This window comes from Hypanus sabinus, chromosome 17 (genome assembly GCF_030144855.1).
Source record: "Hypanus sabinus isolate sHypSab1 chromosome 17, sHypSab1.hap1, whole genome shotgun sequence".
In the NCBI taxonomy this organism is placed as follows: domain Eukaryota; kingdom Metazoa; phylum Chordata; class Chondrichthyes; order Myliobatiformes; family Dasyatidae; genus Hypanus; species Hypanus sabinus.
The window spans coordinates 45,082,783-45,098,059 of record NC_082722.1 but is presented as its reverse complement, the minus strand read 5'-3'; the positions used below and the strand labels follow the sequence as shown (position 1 = coordinate 45,098,059).

General features: G+C 39.8%; 1 protein-coding gene across 1 annotated transcript in view; it reads right to left on the bottom strand.

The window, feature by feature from the left end:
• znf536 (zinc finger protein 536) overlaps window positions 1-15,277 on the bottom strand; it is a 504,202-nt gene that overhangs the window by 470,040 nt on the left and 18,885 nt on the right. The gene's annotated exons all lie outside the window — the stretch shown is intronic.

Genomic DNA, 15,277 nt, shown 5'->3' with positions numbered 1-15,277 from the left:
AGACGAGACAAAGAGGAGACAAAGATGGCACAGCAGTGTAGTGGTTAGCACAATGCTTTACATTACAGGCCACATGGGTTCAATTCCTGCCTGTAAGTAGTTTGTATGTTCTCGCCGTGACTGTGTGGGTTCCCTCCAGGTGCTCTCACTGTCCAAAGACCTACCAGTTGGTAGGTTAATTGGTCTTTGTAAATTGTCCCATAATTAGGCTAGGATTAAATCAGGGGATTGATGGGTGGTGAGGCTCAAAGGGCCAGAAGGGCCTAGTCTGCACTGTATCTCAATAAATAAATAAACAAAGGAACAGATGATAGAGAGATTCAATGAAAATAGGTTGGTCATACTGCAGGATTTCAGTTCCCAAATATTAATTGAGGTTAAATGGCTCAGAGGGGTAGAATGTCTATGGTGTGTCTAGTAGAGCTTTTCAACCCTGTACATATATATAAGAATGAGGGAAGGAGCACTACTGGACCTTATCTTGGGGAATGTAGCTGGTCTAATGAAGGACTGTCAATGAGGAATAATTTTGGAGATACTGACCATAACCATATATTTTTAAATGTTTTCGGAAAAGGATAGGGATGGGCCGGTAACAAAGTTCTTTAAATATGGGAAGGCCAACTTCATTAACATAAGCAAGGATCTGGCAAAGGCAAATTGAGAACATCTATTTGCAGGTAAGTCTAAATCTGCACAGTGGGAAGCATTCAATAAAAAAATAAGAATTCAAGATCAACATGTTCCAGTAAGGATCAAAACCAGGGATAACAAGTATAGGGAACCTTGGAAGTCGAGGGATATTAAGAATTGGATAAAGAGGAAAAAGGAAGCAAATCACAGGTATAAGGAACTGATGACAGAAGGGACCTAGTTAGACTATAAAATAGCATAGGAAGGTACTTGAAATTAGAAAGACTAAAAAGGAGCCATGAAAAATCACTGATTAAGGAAATTCTAAAGGCATTCTTTGAGTATATTATGGACAAATGAATAACCAGGAAAAGGTAGGTCTCATTATGGACAACATGAGCAATCTGTATGTGAAGAAAGAGATACCGAATGAATATTTTTCATCAATATACACAAGGGAAACAGACTTTGTAGTTGAAGAATTCAGAGAAGGAGTAAGTGGAGGTCTCTTGCAGGTCTCCAAATAACTAGGAGGTGAGTAACACCTCAGCAGGCTTAAGTGTGGAAGGATCAGCACCACTGGATGAGATTTATCTCAGGTTGCTTTGGAGAAGGGAACGCTAGAACGCTAGCTGACATTTCTGTATCTTCTCTGACTACAAGTGATGAACCAGATAAATGGGGGACAACAACCAATAGTTCTTTTTTCAAAAAAAGCAGCGGAGAAAAACCTGGTAACTACAGACCTGTGAGTATACTATCAGTAGTAGAAAGGTACAGGGATAGAGATAAGGATGAGGATTAATGATTATTTGAAAAGGCAGGGACTAATCAGAGATAGCCAACCTGGCTTTGTCAGGGTCACATCCTATTTAACTATTTTGAATTCTCTGAAGAGTTAACAAGGTGCATAGATATGGGCTGGGGCATTGGTTGTAGTTTACATGGATTTTAGTAAGGCCTTTGACAAGGTCTCACTAAAGGTCTTACTAATATTCCACCAGGGAACTGGTTCAAAAGGTTAAAGCCCATGGGATCCAGGACAAGTGAACAAAATGGTTCAAAATTGCCTTGTCAACAGGAGAAAGAGTGTGGTGGTAGAGGTTTTCAGTGACTGGATGCCTGTGATGAATGGTGTCTCACAAGGATCTGTGCTGAGACACTTTTCATTTGTAATGTATATGAATAACTTGGATTTGGAGGTAGGAGGTGTGAACCAGTAAGTTTGTGGATGACATAAAGGTTGCCAAAGTTGTTGATAGTGTGGAAGGCAGTCTTAGGCTGCAGATGGACATCAATGTGTTTTTGCGAAATAGACTAAAAAATGACAGGTGAAATTGAATCCAGACAAATATGAAGTAATGTATTTTAAGAGTGTCAGTGCAGTTTGGATATACACTATCTTGCTAGGTTTTAGGGAGTAATGAAATATGGAGGGATCTTTGAATACATCCATAAGTCCTTGAAATTAGTAACTCAGGTGGCTAACACAGGTAGAAAGGCTTAAAGATACTGGCTTTCATTAGTCAGAACAGTGAATATAGAAGCAAGAGGTTTACTTTATAAAACATTTGTCAGACCTCAGCAGGAGTACTGTGTGTAGTCCACAGAATGGAGTAGGTGCAAGTCATCCTTGATCTCAAGTGATTACTTAGGAAAGAAAAACCCTATTAGTGAACCACCAATGTGTCCATTACTGTAAGAAAGCAAACATATCTGAAGGTACAACTAGATAACACTGTATCAACTCAAGATAAACATTCTCTCTTTGGAATTTAGGGAATATTACCTCCTGAATAATCGGTCTTCCCAATAAATCAACTCCAGGGTTATCACTGATTTGTCACTGATGATTAATTTAAATAGGGAGTCTATGAAGAGGAAAGGGGAAGATGGAGTTTCTTTCTACAGCTAAATCCCAAACTTCCCATGCATAGTTAACAAAAGGCTTTAGCTGGATAATGTCAGCCAAATTTTACCAGGGTTGGCATCAAATTAAGGTTATAGGAAGATTAATTCCCTATCTTTTCCTGTGTGAACTTCTATTGTGTTCCATTGACAATACTACTGCAGAGTCATCAGCAGAAGTTACACCTAAATTAGATGTTCATAAACTTGCAAGCTGAGATCTATAGAAAGATGATGCCGCAGTGCCAATTTGGTAGCCAATTATTTGTTCCAATTTACTCACAGTTCCTACCACATTGGGTTTTGAAAAACAATTTTAATGAGACATGATTTAAGTCTGTGAACTAGACCTGACTTGAAATTTCCATAAAAGTGTGGCATCAAGCCACTGTACATATTAGGGGGAAATCTGCATTTTATCCTGTTGAGGATGCAGCACCATCCAACATCATGGCCTCATCACAACAGAAAGAACAGACTTCCAGCTTCACTCATTTCCAGATTCCATTCAAGGTGGAAGACAGTTGCAGAAAGACACTCCTCTTTGCGGATGAAGCACCAAAAGACATAGTTAGAAATCCTGCATTTAGATCTGTGCAAAGGCAACAATACTGAGTGAGAAGTCAATAATTTGATCATAAGGATGCCCAACAGCTACCTTTACATATTATAAGAGCCATAGATACCAAACATAGTATATTACAAATAGATGCAAGTTCATTCTCCTATGTAAGGCTCATTCTGGTCTAAAATTATTTTTACATTCACTTTTTGTCTCATCACAGTTTGAACTTAGACCATATAACATAGAAGCTGAATTAGGCCATTCAGCCTATTGAGTCTGCTCTGCCATTCCAAAATGGCTGATTTATTACCCCTCTCAACCCCATTCTCCTGCTTTCTCCCCATAACCTTTGGTGCCTTTAGTAGTTAAGAACCTATCAACCATTTTAAATATACCCAATGTCTTGGCCTCTGCAACCATCTGTAGCAATGAAACCCACAGATTCAACACCCTCTGGCTAAAGAAATTCCTCCTCATCTCTGTTCAAAATGGACCTTTCTCTGTTCTGAGGCCATGGCCTCTGGTCCTACACTCCCCTGCTACAGGAAACATCCTCACTACATCCACTCTGTCTAGGCCTTTCAATATTCAATAGGTTTCAATGAGATCCCCTCCTCACTCTTCTAAACTCCAGTGAGCACAAGTCAAGAGTATTCAAATACTCCACGTATGTTAATCTTTTCATTCCCAGATTGATTCTTGTGAACCTCATCTGCAGCCACTCCGATGCCCACTCATCTTTTCTTAGGTAACAGGCTCAGAACTGCTCACAATACATCAAGTGCTGTCTGACCAATGCCTTGTAAAGCCTCAGCATTACAACTCTGCGTTTATATTTTAGGTCCCAACACTGACCCCTATGGAACACCACTGAATGTCAACATTGTACTTCCTTGCTACCAACGCGTCCTGCAAGTTAACCTTCAGGAAATCCTGCACGAGGATTCCCACGTTCTTTGCACATCTCATTTCTGAATTCACTCCCCATTTATAAAACAGTGTACTTCTTTATTCCTTCATTTAAAATGCATGATCACACACTTTCTCACATTATATTCCATCTGCCACTTCTTGGTCCCTTGCCTTAATTTGTCCGAGTCATTCTGCAGACTCACTGCTTCCTCAACACTACCTGCCCCTCCACCTATCTTTGAATCTTCCATTTACTTAGCCACAAAGCCATCAATTCTGTCATCCAAATCATTGAACTATAACATAAAAAGGAGCGGTCCCAACACTGACCCCTGTAGAACACTATTAGTCACTGGCAGCAAATCAGGAAAGGCCCCCTTTATTCTCACTCTTTGACTCCTGCTACCAAACCTATCTTCTATCTATTCTAGTATCTTTCCTGTAATACCATGGGCTCTTATCTTGTTTAGTAGCAGCTTCATGTGTGGCACATTGACAAGGGCCTTCTGAAAATCCAAGTAAACAACATCTACTGCCTCTCCTTTGTCTATCCTGCCTGGTATTTCATCAAAGAATTTCAACAAGTTTGTCAGACAAGATTTCCCCTTAAGAAAACCATGATGACTTTGGCCTATTTTATCAAGTACCCTGAAACCTCATCCTTAATACTGGACTGCAGTATCTTCCCAACCACTAAAGGCAGGCTAACAGGCCTATAATTTCCTGTCTTTTGCCTTGCTCCTTTTCAAATGGTGGATTGATACTTGCAATTTTTTCAGTCCTGCCCAACCATTCCAGATTCGTGTGATTCTTGAAAGATCATCACCAAAGTTTCCGCAGTCTCTTCAGCTCCCTCTTTCAGAACTCTTAGGTGTCATCCCTTTGATTCAGATGAACTTAACTATTTTGGTCTCTCAACTTCCCAAACTTCTTTTCCTTCATTATAGCAATTACACTCACTTCTGCCCCCTGACACTCTTGAACTTCTAGCATACTGCTGGAGTCTTCCACAATGCATACTCACGCAAAATACTTACTGAGTTGGTCCACCATTTCTTTGACTCATTTACTCATTTACTACTTTCCAGCATCATTTGCAGTGACCTGATATCCACTCTCATCTCTCGTTTACATTTTATATATCTGAGAAAAAATCTGGTAACCCTTTTTATATAATTAACTGGATTACCTTCATATTTCATCTTTACTCTCCTTATTGCTTTTTTAGTTGCCTGTTTGTTTTTCAAAGCTCCTAATCATCTAGCTTCCCAAAAATATTTGCTATATGTTATGCCCTCTATTTTGCTTTTATGCTGCGTTTGACTTCCCTTGTCAGACATGGGTATCCTCCCTTTAGAATACTTCTTCTTTGTGATGAATGTACCCTGTGGCTTTCGAATTGCCATCATCCCTGCCAGTGATCCCTTCCAATTAAGTTTGGCAGCTCTTCACTCCTGCCTCTAAAATTTCCTTTACTCCACTATAATACTGATACATCTAACTTTACCTTCTCCCTCTGAAATTGCAGGGTGAATTCTATCATATTATGATCACTGACTCCTAAGGATTCCTTTCTAATCAGATCTGCTTTATTTCACAAAACCCAATCCAGAACTGCCTTTTCCCTCATGGGATGATGGTGGCTGATTTTAAGAATGTGGGATAGCAGCCTGGAAGAGTGAAGTGTTGAAGATATCCATGAGGACAGGAGTGAGCTACTGTGTACATTCCCTGAGTATATGGCCTGGGATGTTGTCTGGCCCGGCCGTCTTACTGGGTTGACTCTCTGTAGAGTCTTTCACAATTCTGCTGCTGCTACAGGCTGCGGCTGCTCATCTGGTGCTAGTGCTGTGTTTAGTGTCAGGGAGGGAGGCATCACTGCTACAGGCAGCACTGATTTTTCCTTACATAGTCAGTAATGCCCTTGATGCCCAGCCACATACACCAGGGATTTGTTACCTTCTCTTACTCAGTTATGTGCGCTGCTTTTTTTCTTTAAAGTTCCACAGCTCTGACATATTGTATATCAGCTGTTGTGCTATGGTAATATGGGCAAAACTTTCACTTCAGCCCAATGCAAGGATTTGCGCAAGCACATATAGTTTTTAAAGGAGCACATTAATACTATTATAGTATTAATGTAGTACACATTAATACTACATCAGAACAATTATACGCTTTTGTGTAGATTTGCAAATGCTTAAGGATTTATGGTTTGGGAAAGAGAAAACACTTACAGCCCAGAATTCCTTCCTCACATGGCCCTGTTCCTACCAATTGTCCATGCATCAAGTCTTCTACTGCAATCAATCTTACAGGAAGCAGTATTGACCTGAGAACAAAAACGCAATACTATCTCCAAGACATACCACAAACAAAACAATAAAGGCAGTGAAAGAGAATAAGTCATTGTTGATGGGTGAAAAAGAAATATTCGAGAAAAATGGATGTGCCGTGAAACCAAGATTGGAAAGTATCAAATGGTAAGCATTCAGGTCCTGACGAAGGGTCTTGGCCCAAAACATTGACTGCTCATTTCAACAGATGCTGCCCGAGCTGCTGAGTTCATCCAGCTTGTTTGTACAGGTCAGGACTGCTTTTACCAGTGAGAACAATTAATATTTGAGGTGATAGCATGAAAGAAAATGTTTACTTCTGAGACAAAAATGAGGATAAGTGCTGCACAGGTTTGATGTACTGTTTTACAAAGTCCGGGACTAGGATCAGAGAATTCAGCTATGCTAATAAAACAAAGACCTCCTTTCTCCAGTCTAAGAAATTTATGCAAAATGAATTCAAAAACTTAACTTGCTTCTAATGGCAATGTAAGACAGCACAGAAGTGCCACAATACAGTGCAATTTGGCAGCACACAATCATGTCCAATCAGAGAGGCCATAAGCTTGATCTTAGAATAGGAAACGTAGCTATGATGTCCTATGTAACATGTAATATTCTCTTGGGCTTTATTCACTACTTAAACCTATATGGCCAGTATCAGTGTGATGCATCAAATTGTGCTGCTTTAGGGGCAGGGTAACATTGTGGTTAAGTTATTAGATTAGCACACAAAGGTCTAGATGACTGATCTGAAGACATGAATCTGAATCCCATTGTGGAACTGAGGGATTTAACTTCATGTAATTAAACATATTGGAAACTAGATAAAGCTGGAATCAGCAATGATGACCATGAAACTATTGGGAAAAAATGATTGGCTAGTCCTCTTCAGAGGATTAAGTATGACATCCTTACTCTGCCTGTCTGCGAGGTGATTCCGAACTCCGGCCATACAGTTCAGGGACAGTTACGAATATACAATAAGAGGTGACTGGGCCAGTGCTGTGCATGGCACATAAATGAATAAATAAGCAAAAATGTAGCAGGTTACACTTGACACCTTAACCTTGAACTGCTACTGTTCATGAGTAGATATGCATGTAACTTAAATTGGTGTTTCTACATGAACAATTATGTTGAGCTACAAAGAAAACCGATGTGTGGTAAGTGTATGCAAATTATAAATCAAGCACATAAACAAGGACATTCTCATACTAATCACAAATTACTTCAGAGCCTCAGCCCTATCTACCTCATAACTTCTCCACCTTTACAGACTACTGAGCTCGCTACATAATTCTAACCTTAACCCTAATTCTTGTCTCCTCTAATCCCAGTTGGTTGTACTCTACCACTAGTGCCCTTCCAATCTGTTAACTTGGCCCTAAACTTTAGAATTCCCTCAATAACCTGCTTTGTTTCTAAAACCTCTCTTAAAATCCAAGATCAAGTTCCTTCCATTATATTTGTTTGTGCGGCTTGATGTCAAATATTATTTGAAAAGATCCAGTGAAGCACATTATAATGCTTGGTTTTAATCAACATATGACATAAATGTAAGTAGCTGTTGTGAACAGGTTCACAACAGTGTTGATTCCTGTTTTATAGTAAAGGCTTATATCAGATCATACAGATTTGTGTCAGCTGCCTGCTAGACAAGACCTGTTACTCTCCCTGAAACCATTCACCTTGTTGTCCCTTGATGACGACTGGCCAGGCATTGTAGAGTAATTCAGATCTCCATGTTATTTTTTCATATACTTAATGCTGTCTTTGGGTGCCTGAAGCAAAGAAGTATTTTAGCTCACAAAAAACAGCCCTGACAGCTTGAGAGGCAACAAATCAACCTTCAAAAAAGTCTAATACCTTGAGTAAAAGCAAAATCATTAGAAGAACACTGCAAGGATGACATTGCCACCCATTACTCACTGATAATGACTAGAACGTTCATTACCCCATTATTGGAAGTCATTAAAGTGGACAATTAGGTACTCATTATATTGATGTGTTTATATGAATTTTGATTAATTTTTGTCCTGATAATCAACTTATCATTTGATGCATGTGTAGTGATTATGTCAGTGATATCTTTTTAGTATGACCATCACCACACACTAATTCCTTTGAGCATTTCTCTTTGTCTGTTCAACTCATTATGCTCCGCATGCCTGTACCAAAAGGTAGTTCTGTAAGATTTTTGTTGCTCTCTTCACTTTGATTCTGTACTCTGCAACTTCTCAATTATGATTTCAACCTCCATCCAAATTTGTATTTACTGTTCTCTGACCCAACTGACACCTTGAACTTTCCCTCCATAAAAACTCACCAATCCAAGTTCATAATTCCTTCCATAACTTTCCCAGCTCAAATAACCTTACTACTGACAACATTGCAACCGCAGGTAAATCCAAATAAAGATACTTCTAATTACATTCCCTTGCTCTTCTTAACCCTGCAAACTGGAAAAAACACTATCTCAATTTATATACGTACATCTGCAGGTCCACATTCCCAGTCCTCTAGCCTTGACCCTCTACAACCTATGATAGTTCAGCAATTATCACTTTGCTTGCTCACCCCTTTGCCTTCACTTCTGTCTGACTACTAAGACCAACATTCCCACTAGTTGCTAATTTACAGCCAAATACTGAAATATTTTTGTGAAGCAAATTTATTATAGATTATGGGATGAATATATGAATTTATATCCTAGCCGGTCAGGTTCTCATTCAATTACAGAACAGAATGAAGGAGCTGAATAACTCTGTGTTATTTCTTTTTTTTTGTAATTTATTTTTTTATTGAAATTCATCATCAAACAAAATTTCCATAAGATGCATTTTAGACATTGTACATACATATCATATAATCATATATATATCACAAATTTCCACGTAGTATTTATCTGAGGTATACACTTATAGAAAAGAGTGGAAAGAAAAAACAAACAAAAGGAAAAAAACTATGTGCAAGTAGGGAGTGATCTTTTTTTAAAAATATTCACTGATTAGTGAGGATAAAATCAGGCTTATGAGGCATTATGCATGTATGTGAAATACCCTTAGAGAGTAAGACCATATATTTTGGGTATATACCTCAACAATGGTTGAAAAGAGATAAATATTTAATGAATATTCTGTTGATGGCTGGTAAAAAGACTCTTACTAGGAAATGGTTATCACAGGAGAGTCCAACTTTAAATGCATGGATGGAAATTACAATGGACATTTACAAAATGGAGAAAATAACAGCATCTGTTAATCATAAGCTGGAACAATTTGATTCATGCTAGGAAAAATGGTTTAACTCGGTGTTATTTCTATCTTACTATATTCTCGTAACCCTTTCACTCTTTCACTGTCTATAATCTGCCAGCTGTCCATAACCATCCAGTGTGATTTGATCAGATATTATCTCTTAGTAAGTATGGAGGACATTGAAGCCATTGTCTTCCATAAGCACACAAACTTCATTCCCTAATTACTTATTGCATTTACAGCAATAATCTGGAATGAGCTGTACTGTTTGAATATGTGTTGTATTTGACTCTGGATGAGCTTCCGATCACAAATTTATAACATCCATAAGAAAGCCTATTTCTAACTCTGTTACTTCTCCAGCCTCCTCTCCAGTCTCAGCTCTGATCATCCAGATCTGACAGTTTTATCAAACTCCTGACTGGCCTGCATCATTTTGCCCTTCATAAACTTGAGAGGTTCGGAATTCTGTTAACACATCTTAAATCATGGAATGCCTTTCAACAATATATATATTTTGATGGCTCCTAACTGATCAACAATTTAACTTTAAAATTCTCATACTACCTTCCTTTAATCCAGAGTCAGTCCTGCAATGTGTTAGAATACTGACTGTCTATGATTGGAATTGCAAGTCATTTGACCACAAGACCCTTACAAAGGATTGCGAGGACTGCTGAGAGGGTTGTTGGGGTCGCTCTTCCATCCATCCAGGTTATTTATCAGGAGTGTGCATACGCAGGGCCCTGAGCATTGTCAATGCTCCCTCCCATCTGTCCAACAACATCTCTTTTTAGCCCCTAGCATCAGGCAAGAGGTACAGTAGCATTAAGACAAGGAACATTAAGGTGCGAAACAGCTTCTCCACCACCACCCCCCCCATGCCCCCGGCCATGAAACTATCGAACTCCCTGCCCCCACCCAGGTCTCATCATATGTGAAACACCATTAGCATATACTGTTTACTTTTTGACGTGTTGTAAATGCATCTTATTGTTGGTTAATTTATTTGTGGTAAAATTACCTTTGTGTTGTGTGTGAGTTATATGGACTGTGTTGTCCACTTTGGTCATTGTTTTGTTTAGCAGTGTATATGTGTATGGTTGAATGATAATAAACTGAACTTGAACTTGAACTTGATGCCTATATTCCTGCAGTTCAAAACCCTTCAGCCATCCTGACTGAAATTATTCTGACTGTGCTGACTGTGCCTTCAACTACCAAGTCCTTAAGTCCTTGGATCCCTCACCTAAATCTCTTTTTCTTTACATTTATCCACCTTCAATGTGTTTTGTTAATGTTCATGTGAAGTGCATTTGCTACATTAAAGGTCATAAGCTATGCTACTGTGAGGTGTCACTGTCATATAGAGGTTTAGCACATCAGGTTACAGCACCAGCAAACACTGATTGGGGTTCAATCCCTGTCTCTGACTATAAGGAGTTCATGTATACTGTCTGTGACCACATGGGTTTCTTTTAGGTGCTCTTGTTTCCTCTAACATTCCGAAACACGTACGGTTAGGGGAAGTGAGTTGTGCACATACCATGTTAACACCATAAATGTGATGACACTTGGCCAGCACAACACTCGCAGATTTGGTTTGATGCAAATTAGATATTTCATTATATATTTCAATATTCCAATCTACATGCTACAAATAAAATACAAATCGTTCCTACTTCAATGAGGATAAAGTAGGATCTTTACCCTGGAATAAATGATTAACAAAACTTTGGGTTTTAAGAACAGGAAAACAGATTATTATCTGAATGGTGGCCGATTAGGAAAAGGGGAGGTGCAACAAGACCTGGATGTCATTGTACACCAGTCATTGAAAGTGGGCATGCAGGTACAGCAGGTGGTGAAAAAGGCAAATGGTATGTTGGCATTCATAGCAAGAGGATTCGAGTACAGGAGCAGGGAGGTTCTACTGCAGTTGTACAAGGCCTTGGTGAGACCACAGCTGGAGTACTGTGTGAAGTTTTGGTCCCCTTATCTGAGGAAAGACATTCTTGCTATAGAGGAAGTACAAAGAAGGTTCACCAGATTGATTCCTGGGATGGCAGGACTTTCATATGAAGAAAGACTGGATCGACTAGGCTTATACTCACTGGAATTTAGAAGATTGAGGGGGGATCTTATTGAAACATATAAAATTCTAAAGGGATTGGACAGGCTAGAAGCAGAAAGATTGTTTCCAATGTTGGGGAAGTCCAGAACGAGGGGTCACAGTTTAAGGATAAAGGGGAAGCCTTTTAGGACCGAGATGAGGAAAAACTTCTTCACACAGAGAGTGGTGAATCTGTAGAATTCTCTGCCACAGGAGACAGTTGAGGCCGGTTCATTGGCTATATTTAAGAAGGAGTTAGATATGGCCCTTGTGGCTAAAGGGATCGGGGGTGTGGAGAGAAAGCAGGTACAGGGTTCTGAGTTGGATGATCAGCCATGATCATACTGAATGGCGGGGCAGTCTGGAAGGGCTGAATGGCCTACTCCTGCACCTATTTTCTATGTTTCTATGTTTATGTGAAAACTATAAATATGGAAGGAAATGGGAATTAGTCTGAGAAGTTTTGATTAAATAGATAGAGGTAGAGGAAGATGAAAACCAACAGGAGGCAGCTGCCCAACCCTCAGAGCCTGCTTCACCATTCAGTAACATTATACTGTTTTTTCAGCTCAGCTCATCCTCTCACACTATCCTTCGGCATTCAACAATCTGTTAATCTCAGTATTGAATATTCTCAATAGCTAACCCTTATAGGATGAAGGTTTCTTTAGGTTGTCTTAGCTCCCACTATCTCATCCTTTGGTGTGCCTCTCAAATAGCCTCTGACAACCAAGCCTAGCTTCTACTAAGCCCAGCAGAACCATTTCTACTGACAGGAGAAGGGGCAAATGTGGGATAGTGGCTTCTTAAGACCAGTCACTTTAGTCAGATGGAGCTCATTAACCAAGGTTGGAAGCTCATCCAGGAGAAGGGAAACAGTGATCTCAAACCTCTGCTGCCTTGCAGCTATACCCACTCATGGGGAATACTTTGGGAGTAATCACAAGGAAAAATCCTAAGGCAGTCCTACATTGAGTCAAAGGCTGACTGACGACTCCTGCGACACCACTAGTGCCGAACTTCATTGGTCTCCGCTGTTTCTTTAGATTCGTCAGCTATGTGGAGAGGAGGAGTCTGCTGCATAGGTAACAGCTTGCTCTCCATATCATCCTGCGTGTCCCTATAGACAGCAAGGACACAATATCCATAGTCGCGGCCAACCAATGGAGCCCCTCATAGGATGAATTCCAAAGATTCACTGTTCCTGATTCTACTTACCCCATATTAAGGAACACCAGCCCTGCTTATTTATAAGTTCATTAAAAAAATTGTATTACAATAAGATAAGGTCTCGTTCTTTTACGCGCTAAAGACTGCATGCCAAGTCTATTCGTTTGTTCTTCTCATTATGAAAAAAAGAGAACAAAGCAGTGCACGATACTCCATTTGCTATCTCATCTTTGGTTCCACATACAGTATAATCACCACAAGGCAGTAATACATAATAATACATCTACCAGAGCAACTTCCTCACACATCTAGTAACCAGGGTTCAGTCCTGACCCCTAGCGCTGGTTATGTGGAGTTTGCATGCTCTCGCTATGGTTGGGTTAATATCCTCCGGATACACTGTTTCTACCACAGGCTGAAGACACCAGGTTGTCTGGTGAATTGACCAATGTAAATTGCCCCTGTTGGTGATGGAAGATGAAGGTGTTGATGAGAATGTGGGAAGAGCTGGTTACAGGAAACTAATCAGGGGGATAATGGGATCATAGTCCATTTGGAATATCATATAGAGCTGTGGTCACCTCACTACAGTAAGCTTGTTGTTGAATTGCAAAGATTCCAGAAGGAATTCGCCAAGATGTTGTCTGGAAAGGAGAACTGTAGTTATAAGCATAGATTAAACGGTCTGGCTTTACTTTCAATGGAAGATTAAACAGGAACAGGAGGTTGAAAGGCAAATTTATGGAGGTTTATAAAATTATGACAGGTATAGATAGGACAGTTAGTCAGAGTACTATTCCCAAGGGAAGGGAGTCAAGAACCAGAAGTGCAGATTAAGGGGAAAAAAGGGATGAAATTTAAAGGGGATCTGAGCATGAAGTTTTTCACACAAAGAGTGGTGGTTATCTGGAACAAGCTATCAGGGGAGGTGGTAGATGTGAAAACAAGTGTGTTCAGAGGTATTTTAATGGATATTTGGTTAGGAAGTGAGTATAAGGGATGTGGGCCTATTGCAGGGAGATGTGTTGATGGGCATTAGGGTCAGCATGGATAAGGAGGGACAAAAGGCCTCTGTCAATGTTGCAAGGAAATCTGGAACAAAACTTCTTTCATTACTTACTCTTAATCCTTCATTATGAAAACCATCACAGCGCTTACTTTCTCAATTTCTGTATCTCTTTGGTAACTCTCTGAGATTTGTGTACACGGTTGACAGGGGTAATAGGGTGGGGAAATGGGTTGTGGGCCAGGATTTTCTTGACAGGTGGTTGAGAAGTTTGGGATAGGCATAACCTCAGGGGTTGGGGGAGAATTGATGGCCAGGTTAAAAATTAGAAAAGATACCTTGGCCACAGTGACCCAGGTAAAATCAAGTTCTTTAACTAATGCCAAAGCAGGATTCACCCTTCTGGTTAAAACTTACTTCAGAATGTGTAACTTGCACTATTCACAACTTGTATTTGCATTGCAGAATCCTGTAGAAGGGACATCAGACATGTAATACATGTTACTGAAAACATGCATGATCTATTATTTTCAAGATAGCATTTGGTTAGGTACATGGAGGGTCAAGGCTTAGAGGAGTATTGGCTGAACATAGGAAATTGGGACTACCTGGGTAGGTAATGAGGTCAGCATGAATTCATTGAGCCGTTGGGCCTGTGACTGCGCAGTATTGCCCTATGAATCTGTGAAAATCACTGAACAAGCTGAACTCCTTCTATGCATTAGAACACCAAGCACACAGAAATGACAAGTATTTAGCCAATGATATTCCATCCTTCTAGCAAAAAATGCTCGGCAGCTCTAATCTAAATGTAGACTTTCCACTGATATAACCAACAATAAATTCACTGAAACGCACACTTAGAAAAATCATATCTATGCAAAATCCTGGACATGAGAAGGATATAACTAACAAAATCCTATCAGTGAAGCAATTCCAATATTTATAATCTTTTCTATGTAAATTCACTTGACAGTGTGTGAGTGAACTAAAGGGGTATTGCTTGGTTCTCTGTACCATTTATCATGCAAGATTCTACACCAGCTGCCATTTCCATTTCATTCCATTCCCAAACATCACAACCCAAAACAAACAATCAGATCTTTTGTTTACATAAACAGAAGAGATTCTGCAGAAGCTGAAAATCCAAAGTAAAGCACACAAATTGCTGGAGGAACTCAGCAGGTTAGGCAGCTTCTATGGAAATGAATAAAGAGTCAACATTTTCAGCCAAAACCCTTCTTCGAGACTGGAAAGGAAGGGGGAAGACAACAGGGAAAAAAAGATGGGGGTAGGGGAAAAAGGATAGCTAGGAGGTGATCGGTGAAACCAGGTGAGTGGGAAAGGTAAAGGGCTGGAGGTGAAGGTATCTGA